This window comes from Epinephelus fuscoguttatus, linkage group LG21 (genome assembly GCF_011397635.1).
Source record: "Epinephelus fuscoguttatus linkage group LG21, E.fuscoguttatus.final_Chr_v1".
NCBI classification, from domain to species: Eukaryota; Metazoa; Chordata; class Actinopteri; order Perciformes; family Serranidae; genus Epinephelus; species Epinephelus fuscoguttatus.
Window position 1 is genome coordinate 5020095 of NC_064772.1, and position 12321 is coordinate 5032415.

The following is a 12321-nucleotide window of genomic DNA, read 5'->3' on the forward strand; positions in this document are numbered from 1 at the left end:
GCTGCAGGTGAGTCTGCAGATCAGCTGTGTTCAATCAACAGTCACCAACACAGACCCTAGAGTGGCATGTAAGATGGTACATGCTTCACACAATATCTTGAAAAACAAAAGACAACAAACAGACAATCCCATATCACATACATATGTGCTAAGTTAAAAAACATGTCTATCAACAACTCCAACTGTTACTGAAAACATCAGGTATGACTACTGTTCATACATCAGGACAGGTAAAAGTTGATTGAATATACAACAGCTGATCACAATTTGGACATATTAAGGTTCCCAACATAGACTCCATGTAACCCGTCTGGGAAACTCTAAATGTCAGATGTAATTTGTATTCATATTTATAGATGTAAGGTTCCTCAGAAAAACCAGTCTTCGAAAAATCTATCAGAATTTCCTAAAAACGATTTTATTTTTAATTTTTTTTTTAAATTCTTTTAATGACATGGGTGGAGAGAAACATGGAGGCAAGTTTGTGTCAACTGTTACAAAAAAGGGCACATATTGAAATCCTCGTTCATGCCAGATGGAAAAAGAGTTTTCAGTTTGTGGATCCAGGCACATTTGCGTTGTAACAGTTTTTTCTCCTGGTCGCCACCTCTACGGTTCAACACCACCTTCTCAATGCCGATACATTTGAGATATTTAACCCTGTGTCCATGTTCACAGAAGTGGCGTGCTACAGGGGATGTCATGTTGGCTCGTTTAATGCTGCTTCTATGTTCGTACTCGTACTTGTACTCGTCGTCGTCCTCCGCTTATCCGGGTCCGGGTCGCGGGGGCAGCAGCCTCAGCAAAGAAGCCCAGACAGTCCTCTCCCCAGCCACTTCCGTCAGCTCTTCCGCGGGAACCCCGAGGCGTTCCCAGGCCAGCCGGGTGATGTAGTCCCTCCAGCGTGTTCTGGGGCGGCCCCGAGGTCTCCTCCCGGTTGGACATGCCCAAAACACCTCCCAAGGGAGGCGTCCAGAAGGCATCCTTACCAGATGCCCGAACCACCTCAACTGGCTCTTCTCGATGTGGAGGAGCAGCGGCTCTACTCCGAGTCCCTCCCGGATGTCTGAGCTCCTCACCCTATCCCTAAGGCTGAGCCCAGCCACCCTGCGGAGGAAACTCATTTCGGCCGCTTGTACTCGCAATCTCATTCTTTCGGTCACTACCCAGAGCTCGTGACCATAGGTGAGGGTTGGAACGTAGATCGACCGGTAAATTGAGAGCTTCGCTTTCTGGCTAAGCTTCCTCTTCACCACAACGGACCGGTAAAGTGCCTGCATCACTGCTGACGCCGCCCCAATCCGCCTGTCAATCTACCGCTCCATCCTACCCTCACTTGTGAACAAGATCCCGAGATACTTAAACTCCTCCTCCTTCTATGTTCATTCAGGTAAAATCTTTTTACCTGCTGATGGACATATCTGTGTGTGATCCTCAAACTGTTTTTGTTCTTGCTGGATATTTATTTGGACTACGCACCAGGAGGGTCAGAGCACAGTGGTAATTTTTGAACGATAATTGGTCTATGACAACCTACAACAGTGATCAAATGACCTTTAAGAAGTTTCAATTTTAAGGCAAAAAATTTAAAATGCCTGCTGAGTGATACAGATTATCTGATAGAAGATGTGAATGCTGCACTAAATACCATCCCTACAAGGACCATCACTGAGTCCAACAAGCTGATTCACAGTACAGCAACAGTAATCCTGGAGATGCTTGGATACAAGATGGACATGTAACAAAAGAACCAATACCCTCCATGGAAGAGACGGTTGGAAGCCAAGATAAAGGCAGCATGGAGAGAGATTAGCCAACTAGCACAGAGGGAACATGATGAATACCAAGGTACCAAGGAAACACAACAAGCTCTCCATTCCTGAGGCACTAGAAACTGCCAAACAAAGACTAATAGCTCTTGCCACCTGGCTGAAGAGATACAAAGAAGTAGATACCAGGAGAATAAACATGATGTTCTCCACTGAACCAGCCAAGGTGTTCTCTCAGTGGCAGGGAAATAACAGTAGATCAGACCCACCAAGAGCTGAGATGGAAGGATACTGGAAGGGCATATGGGAAAGAGAAGCATCACACAACGCTGATGCCCAGTGGCTAGTGGACCTAGCTAGCCACAGTAACCGCCCTGAACAAGAACCAGTAACCATCTCAATGGCAGACATCCAGGAAAGAGTGTCAAAGATGGAGAGCTGGACAGCTCCTGGCCCTGATATGATCCATACATACTGGCTGAAGAAGCCTACTGCACTCCATGAACACCTAGCAGCACAGATGACCCAGCTGCTAAAGCACAGATGACCTAGCCGCTAAGAGATGGGACCCACCCAGAATGGTTGACACAGGGCAGGACATTCCTGATCATGAAAGACCCCCAAAAGGGAACCACTCCATCCAGCTACAGACCAATAACCTGTCTCTCCACAACATGGAAGCTCCTGTCAGGCATCATAGCAACTAAAATAACTAGGCAAATGGTCCAATACATGAGCAAGGCACAGAAAGGAATTGGCATTAACACCAGAGGAGCCAAGCACCAACTACTGGTTGTCAGAGCAATCACCCAAGACTGCACGTGTGCACTGCCTAGATTGACTACAAGAAAGCCTATGACTCAATGCCACACACATGGATACTGAAATGTCTGGAACTATATAAGATCAACAGGACACTAATGGCCTCCATAAAGAACTCCATGGGAATCTGGAAGACAATCCTAGAGGCCAACTCAAAGCTGGTTGACCAAGTCAGCATCAAATGCGGCATATACCAAGGGGATGCTCTGTCACCACTGCTGTTCTGCGTAGGCCTGAATCCCCTCAGTCAGATCATCTAGAAGACTGGCTATGGATACCAATTCCAAAGTGGGGCAACAATTAGCCACCTGCTCTCCATGGATGACACCAAGCTGTATGCCAACAATGAGTGAGAAATCAACTCACTGATCCACACCACCAGGATCTACAGCAAGCACGTAATGATGTCATTTGGATTAGACAAGTTGGGACAGATGGTATCAAAGAGAGGCAAGATGATCAAAACTGAGGGAGTTGACCTACCAGAGGGCAACATAGGAGATATCCAGGGCAGCTCCAAGTACCTTAGGATCCTGCAGGCTAGTGGAAATCATGAGGAGGCCGCAAGAAAGTTGACCACAACCAAATACCTCCAGCGAATAAGGCAAGTCCTGAGGAGTCAGCTGAATGGTCAGAGCAAGGTCCCAGCCATCAACATGCTTGTCATCAGATACGCAGCTGGGATCATAAGCTGGCCAAAGGAGGAGATAGAAGCAACCAATATCAAGACAAGAAAGCTCCTCACCATGCATGGAGGGCTCCACCCCAAGTCTAGCACACTGTGTAAAAGACTCCTATGAAGGTCTTTTAATAAGATATCCACTTCCTGCAAACCTTTCTTTTGTTAATTGTAAAAATAACCACTTTCGCCCTTCTTTTATTTTAATAGTGCTTTTTGACATAATGGGTCTTTTATTTTGGCGCCCTTGGTTGGTTACGGAAATTTGCTTATGAGAGTAGGTAACTTGACATGAAGGAGATCGCTTCTGAAAGTCAGAAAACTAACGTGAAGAAGGAAGGAAAACGGGTTACGCATAGTTAACTACTACAACCCCCAATGAGGCCCGTAAATAAGGATAAGACTTAGTTAGGCAGTCGGACAATTAAACCAGGACATGAGGTGGCTATGTACGAACAATCCAAAAGTAAAACGCAACAAAATACTCCATGCAATTAAAACACCTTGTCCGTTAATAAAAAATAAAATCATGCAATAAAAATATGTCACAATGCCCAACCTCAGTCTCCCCGTTATCAACTCTTGCTATGAGTTAAAAAGGTGCTTTGGTTCTGGGGTACAGAGCGATAAAAATCATAAGCACGGCTGTCCCTGATCACATACTCACCTGGTCACAGAAAGGATTTGTATTGAATAAACACTCAGCTGGGATGGGAACAAGGTATTGTGTGATTTAATTTGTTTTATGACTGTGTTTAGTGACATATGAATCTGACCACCCAAAGGATGAGCTGCTAGGTGAATGTCTCAGACAACAGAAACCCGATGAGGGCAAAGAGGTGGAGGAGCAAGCAACATGGAGGGAGAAGCCCCTACTTGGTGCATACCACTATCAGATAGAGGAAGTGGCTGATTGAGGCAAGGGTCCACCACAACAGATCAGACCCAAGTTGCAGGCTGTGCGAAGATGCCACTGAGACGATCCAGCACATAGTGGCAGGGTGTAAGATGCAAGCAGGATCAGCGTACATGGAGAGGCACAACCAAGTGGCTGGGACAGTGTTGTTGGGATTCACAGGACCACAGATGATTTTTGTTTGGATTTTGTTTAGATTTGTTAAAATCTAAACTGGATATGTGAAGGCTTCTCTTCTCTGCATGCTCTTTGTTCTTCAGACAAAGAGAGCTATTTCTCACCTCAGTGAGAACAGTCGCCAAACTTGATTGGACAGAACTTTTACGGTGAAATGTGACTCTGTGAGGTCACAGGCATCTGTAGAAGGTCTGCTCCCTTCAGACTTTTTCTCTTTTCGACTGGGCCTGTACAAGCCCAGATGCTCTCTTACTGTGCGTTCACACCGAGTGCGAATTCGCAAATTTGTGAGCCAAGATTACATACAAAGTCAATGCAAAGATGCGATTAGACCCGAGTTCGCACCGGGTGGCGCGATGGACACCAATCAGCATTGAGATTCTCCCGACGTCACTGACGTCAGTGACATCTTGACGCCCTGACGTCCAGTTGCTGACACAACAATAAACTGCTACTCACCGGAGACAGATGGACAGGTGCTCCGCAGCTGAAATGGAGCGCCTGTAGCTGGTCTCCTGACGGGAGATCCTAGCGCCAACCCTCGCCAACAGGTCCTAAAACTGGGCCCCAGTCAGCCTGAAGTACCGCTGAAAGCTGCTATCATCCAGACGGAGTTCCTGGAGGAGGTGGTGAAACTTGCTGAGCTTGATGTGCTTCTGCAGAATAGGGTGAACCCAAAAACAATGGCGTTTGGCCCTCCAACGCATCTGGGACTTCCAGAGCAGGTACAAAGCAGCGATGGTGGTTATCTCAGCCATGGTTGAGGAGACAATGGCGGGCCAGATGTTGTTATCTAGTGAAAATGGGCGGGCTCGCTACTCGTGCGACTGACGTGATAACGCAAATTTAAAAAATGGTCCGGTGTCCAAACTCACGCGTTACATGTGGCGCGTTACACGCGTTACGCGCAAGTAATGCGCTTCACTCGCGCCCGGTGTGAACGCACAGTTAATCTGTAGGTGCCGAGCAGTTCACACCTCTTCGCCCTGAGCTGTGGACCAGCCCAGAGGTGCCCAGATAGGCCTGCTTTTTCTCCTGGCCTCTGACCAACTCAGTGCCCCATGAAAAGAATTTTTACTGGGCCCCTTACCAGAGTTGGGTATAACGCGTTACAAAGTAACGTGTTAGAGTACTTTGATTACTTTTTGCAGTAATGCGTAACCTAACATTTTAGTTTGCTGTTTGAGTAATCAAATACTTAAGTACATTTTCAAACAAGACTGTTACTTTTAGAACGCTGGTCCTTCAGCTCCAAAACAGCAACAGCTGTCGTTTGGTTCTAATAACGGAGATAACGTTAAACCTGTCAGTCTGAAAGAAGCCACGGAGCTTGTGGCTCGCTACGTGGTCGGAGAAATGCTGCTGTCATCTATGTGGAGTCTAAATAGGTGGAGTAGGACTCGCTGACAGACATATTTCAGACTCAGGACTTGCATTATGCCTGGTACCCGCTACACGCTGGTACTCACCAATTATCCCCGGTCATCTTTCACAGCGTGTGTGATGTCATCGGGTTATTCTTGTCCTATTTTTATTACTTTGACTGTTATTTGAGTCACTGCCAGAACTGTGTCTGTTCCATAGGCTGTATAAAAATATGTGCCAGCCGACATGTTGTTGTAGTCACCTAAAAGCGTCAGCAGATAGCAGGAGCTACATTTGAACAAGCCCCAACCTCCAGGGGGCAATATTTTTTTTCATGTGACATGTGACAACACACGCCAGTAACACAGACTTCAAAACAGGTTAGTCCAACTTTCAGTTCCATTAGCTGGTTTGGACACTTGAGGAGTCCAGCCTTACAGAGAAAAGTTGCAACACATGTCTGTCCTCCAGAGTGTGCTGCCAAAGTGCCTTGAGAAATCGCTTAGTTTACCGTTTCCTCGTTCCTTGCATACTTTTCGTGCCTATGAGAACATATGTTAAGATGTGGACATACACTTTAGGTGTCAACCTTAAATTCAGCGATGTGCTTTCCATTAATATAAATCTGACGGCACGCACTTATCACACTGTTGGATTGACTTTGTTTACTTCTGTTGGTGGTAAAGACAATCAAAACAGACTAGCCGACAGCATATAGCAAATAACCAATCGGAGGAGAGCCCTTCTAGCCAATAAGAGGCGGAAAAGGCGGTATCTTCCCCTACCATACTACGAAAAAAAATATTGCCTCCGGGGGAGACGAGTGAGACCGATGTGGAAGTGCCAAAAAATGCAGTTCACTGACTGTCCACTTGAGGCTGGCTCCGGAAGTGAGTCAATTCCCACAGACCCCCATGTTAAAATGCCCAACTTTAGAGCAGAAATAAACATGTTTACAGCCTGGTACAAAAAATGGTTTTGGTCTCTATAGTTAATTTCCCCTTTCATGACGACTGTGGTGGTGGGGGGGGGGAGATTTTTTTTCTAACTCTTCCGTTTAAATGTTATTAAGGTTTGAAACTGCGCATAATTACGGGCGTGGCCACTTTGGGTGACAGGTCGCACCATCACGGGTGGCTAACTAGCATGCTAACTAGCCGCTGGCTTCGCTGCGCGGATTCGTGCCCATGTTCAAGGCATTGAACCTGTCCTCTCAGCCGTGTTTGTGCCTTTTGGATATTTTTTCAGGCAAATATTGGAGTAATATGGCTTGCTGTTCGACTAATTATACCAACAGATCGTCCAAGAAGTCTGTGCTCCAGGTTTTTCGGTAAGTGAAATTCGGAAATTCTAGTATTATTTTATTTATGTTTATAGGTTAGCACTAATTAGGGGGTATCGGTGTCTGCGGTCACCACCTAGCTTGTCAGCTTATTATATTATTAAGCCTTTATTTAACACATGTAAAATCACGTTGATACCGGAGGTCTCATTTTCAAGTGCAGCAACATCCACATCAAGTTACAGAGCCACAGACAATACTATACAACACAAGTTTAGCTTGTTAACTAGCTAACCAGCCAGCTAACGGTTAGCCTTCGAGCAAGACGCCAGTCCAGGGATGCATCGAAGTCAGAGCCTGACAGAGAAATGTTAGGATATTGGCATTTAGGGGGAGAATATTTTGAACAAAAGGCTGAGGCTGTGTGAGGTTTGAAAATAAAGGTCCACCACGTTAGTTAGCTAACGTGATGCAATGTTAACGTTGTCATATGAGCAGTGTAACGTTAACGTAACATTAAGGCTATACTTGTGTAACATTATGTAAATTAAAAAGTGGCGAACTGTGTGAAATTACAATAAGGTGTGTAACGTGATTAAAAAAACTAATGTGACATTTGACTGTCACATATAAAATATTAAGAAGACTAGTGTATGATATAGGCCTGTAGGCGTGTAGTTACACAACAATAGATAATGCACAGACAGAATATGAGGACTGTGATGGCCACCACCTTTTTGATTTGCTAAAATAAACTGATTATGATCTGTTGAACACTGAAGTAAGTTATGTTGTATTGTTTGCATGTAAAGAAGTCTGTGAAGTAGGTAGCTAACACATACATTACTTTTAATATCTATTTGTCTGTGTAAAGTTTTCCTCTAGGTGACCCAGACAGACTGGACCAGTGGACACAACACGAGGAGACAGAACTGGACTCCAAACAAGACTTCCCGTCTGTGCAGTGAACACTTTGAGAGTCATCACTTCAGCACTGACTCCAGGATAAAGACACCTTTTTTTCCATACAGTACCTCACAAAGAGTCAAGAAACTTATTAGTTTAAAATGATGAATTATTGTCCATAATACATTTAAATGCATTACATAAATTACTAATTCTCATATATTACTAAGTACTCGATTAGGGCACAGCTTGCTCCGTACTATTACTGATAAGGTGAAATTACTGACACACCAGTGCAGTTTAGTGTTCCCCTGATGCAAAAGGCCAAATGAAGATTTTATCAATCAAGGAACATGACATGTATTTACCAACTTTAACATTTTAGTGCCTTTTATGCAAAGACCCTTTATCAAAGTGAGAATTACTACCTTTTTCCCCACACACAGTCTGTGAAGAACCAATGGAAAAAATATTCTCATAATGAGACAGCCAAACATAGCATGAGCTTTGAGAACAGTTCAGTTTCCTTTTGATAGTGTGACGGCCCCGCCCTCTACGTTGGGGGGGTGTGTGGGCAGGTTGCTGGTTGGTCTGCTCTATGTTCCAGGTTCAGCAGAGGTGAGACTGTCATCAGGAGATGTGCTACAGCTGGGCCCGGTGGAGCGTATTTATCCCCATTCTGGCCGAGACTCTTGTCTCACTCCATCCACGCCGTCAGAGGGGGACGCCACGGCACGGCTGTGCTCCCTGGTTTTTCCTTTTTGTTTCGCACACTCACACACATGCATCCACACCCGCCTACACTACTGATCACTGATACTGATCGTTCGCCTTATTTTACTATGTTTCAATAAACATGTCACTTTTGTATTGGAACCTCATCTCCCCTCCCGTTATTGGTTGCAGTCCCCGAGCCGGACTGTAACAATAGCAACAGTTATTTTAATATGGATGAATTGCATATTGTACATTCATACTCCACTTGTCTTGATAGTACAGTTAAATTTAAAATCACATTCAAATATAAAGTCGAATATCTACAGAATTTAAACACAAAACTATTTTATGGATGACAGCCACTTACTCAGCAATAAGATCATTTTGGTGGTGAGTGGGCTTGTAACCAAGACAGGCTGTTGTTTTCTACCTGTGTTTTTAACCTGTCATCTTTCTCTCATGTAGGACACTTGAGGAAAGTTACAACGCCTCGACCAATGTGATATTTACTCCACAGTAAAGAGGCTGTTTCACAAGAAATTAAGATTTTGCAAATTATGACACTGGGTCCTAATCCATAGATTTTATAATTACTGTTATAAATCTTTTCATTTATTTCAATGTGTACTTTTTGTAACCTTTTAATATGGATGATTTCATGAATGCAAGCTTTGACTTAATTTTTTTAAACTGTTTGTGTAATGGTTATAACTTTTGCCATATAAAATGGATCAGACAAAATTTACTTTAGAGTAAAAGCAAATTTTTTAAAAGCTGTCATTCATCAGTTTCCTGTGATGATTGGAAATATAGTGGTGATTTAAACCATTAACAAAATATAATCATTATTAATGGCATCTTAATGTTTTCATTTATGTCTTAATATTTACCCAAGTTTGCATTTATCTTAGCAGAATGTAAAAAAAAATGAAAAGCTGATGTTATGTGCTGGTTTTGTTTGAACATTTCTTTAAGACAAATGAAGAAAATTTCACTGAGAAACTCTTCTCCTTTTGTGAAAAACAAGGAAATATCTGCACACTGAATAGTTTTAAGTCCCGTAGGAGGTATTATTTATTTGTGACACTGTGACATATGAAAAGGTTCTGTAGGTATTGCTCGGTATTGAGGCTTATATAGTGAGGCTAAAAAAAACAGCAACACATAATTGGCTGATTATCTTTCTGCTTGCCTCACTACAAAAAAGTCACAATACCTTTGCCTGAGGAAGACCCTCTCAGAGTTGGCAACATAGCAAACAAGTGATACCTTGGGGGCTTCAAAACTATTGTGTCCAGCTAATTCTTTGTTTTTCACTTTGAGCCCTTTTATCCAGTCACATTCTTCTGTGTTAAAACTAGACTTCTAACAGAGCAGCAAACAAAGGTTACTCTCCAAAATCTTCTCAGGCTCTGCTGCTGGGTGTAAGGTGCTTAGTTATCTTCAAGTACAAAGTTAAAATAATCAGGCCCACATAGAAATGGACTGCTTAATTTTTTGTCAGTGACAATGTTAAACATTAATACTTAATGTTTTATCTGTAGTGTATGATTTGTTTGTCCTTTCAATTGACAGTCAGATTTGATTGTGAAATACATCATTCAGTCAGTAACAAAGACAAAAGGAGTGCAAATATAAATAGAATTTATTGAAATTTTAAACAAGTTATAGATGAATATCAAAAACTCAACATTAGCCATGACAGCCTGGGCTATGATCAGGCCTAACAAAATGTGTCCTAAAGGCCAAATTCAAAAGCAGTGACACTGCCAACTGTAAGCAGTTCACTGCGTTTGGAGGTGGTCTTTAAGACAATTAACTAATTTACTTAAAAACATATAAATTCTCCTAGGTGTGAGATGAATGTGTCTGATGTGAGGGTGCTCAATTATGGCACCATTTAAACTATGAACAAATGTAGCCATAACACTGTAAACACATTTCCTGGCCTTATCAGTCTTTGCTGGATTGCCACCAGCCTCCCACCTGCACCTTTGGGCCAATGAAGAAAATATTATCTTAATGCCAGGATGCTGGAGGTGAAGCTGGTGCAGGTCCTCCTTCATCATGCTGACCAGCTTGACACTGCTAACCTTCCCCATGTCATTGCCGCCACAGTGGATGATGAGGACAGGGAGTGGGAAAAGAAGGAGAGAAGGCCTCCCTACTGCAGTCAGCCAAACCAGCAGACACGGACGCCCCGGCATGCTGAGGTTGCTTCCCAAGGTCTCTGCAGCTCTCCACCATAGCTGTCACCAATGATCCACACTGTGCATTTGAAAGTAAAATGAGTGTAATAAATAATTAGCGTTATATATTTAAAAACGTTGAAGCGTTTTTAAGATTGTGTAATCTCAATAACAGCTGAATCATTGTTTCAAGGTTTGTTGTATAACATTAGTTTCAGCTAAACTCAACTTACCTCAAGTTTCGTGAGGGAGCTGCAGGGGAGCTGGCACCAAGCGGAAGCAAACAACACCACAGGGCTAGCCAAAGTAGCGTAGCTTCTTAGCCTCGTAGCTTGTTAGCCTAGCTTGTTAGCCTTAGTTAAGTTAGCAGCGCCAAGCGAGGTGGGCGTGTTTAAGCAACCAGGCTTCCTTTGGCCCGCCTCTTTGCCCATTTTTGAGGGCTACCAGAGGAACTCTGAATTGCTCCGTGAGGAGCTTAATTCAATTAAATTGCATAGCCTTAAGCAAAGGAAGTGAACTACTGTTGATGTTATGAAATGGATGAAGAAGAAGGGAGATGGGAGACTAAGGGAAAGAACAATAGGAAGAGATCTAACTCAGAGTGTAAGGATAAAGATGGAGGGGAAGAGCAGCGGATAGTTGCAAAGACAATGAGAATGGACAGTAGTCAGTCAGAAGAGTTTAAAGTTATCTTTAATTTGAAGTGGGAGCAGTCAGGGTTTAGGTCTCTCAATCCTATAAAGCTTGCTAGGGCTTTGAAGGGAGAGCTGGGTGAAATTGTTGGTGCAAGAATTTTGGCAGATGGGAAATTGCTTGTTCTGTGTAAGTCTGCAACTCAGTTGGCCAAAGTTGTTTCTCTGCAGTTGATAGGGAAGAAGCAAGTTGAAGGATTTGTCCCAGGAAGTAGGGCTGGTGGATTGAGGGGGGTTATCTATGGGGTTTCGGCTGAAATCTCCATGGTGGATCTAGTCAGGGGAATTGAAGGGGTGGATGTCAGTGATGCATATAGGATAAGGGTCTTCCGTGATGGAGAGAAGCGTGATTCAACAACTGTGGTGTTAACTTTTAAGGAAGAAGCTGTCCCAGAGCGTGTGTTTCTGGGGTGTTTGTCCTTTAAAGTGTACCCGTATCGAAGGCCTCCTTTAAGGTGCTATAAATGTCAACGATATGGCCATATTGCAGCTGCTTGTTGAGGAGTAAGGAGATGTGGTAAGTGTGGTGGCGAACATGAGATCTTTGACTGTAAAGAAAGGGAAGTAAAGTGTAGTAGCTGTGGAGGAGGACACATTGCTGGGAGCCGAGATTGTGAGAAGTATAAGCAAGCTACGAGAGTGTGCATCAGTGTAGGGAAGTGAATAAAAGGGTGTCTTATGCTGAGGCTCTCAGGAAGGTCAGAAAAGGTGGTGAAGATGGTGTAATAAGCAAAGAAAGAGGGGGGCCTCCACAGGTTGCATATGCTACGGAGGAGACAGTGGTGGTGAGCAAGGTGAATTTCCTGG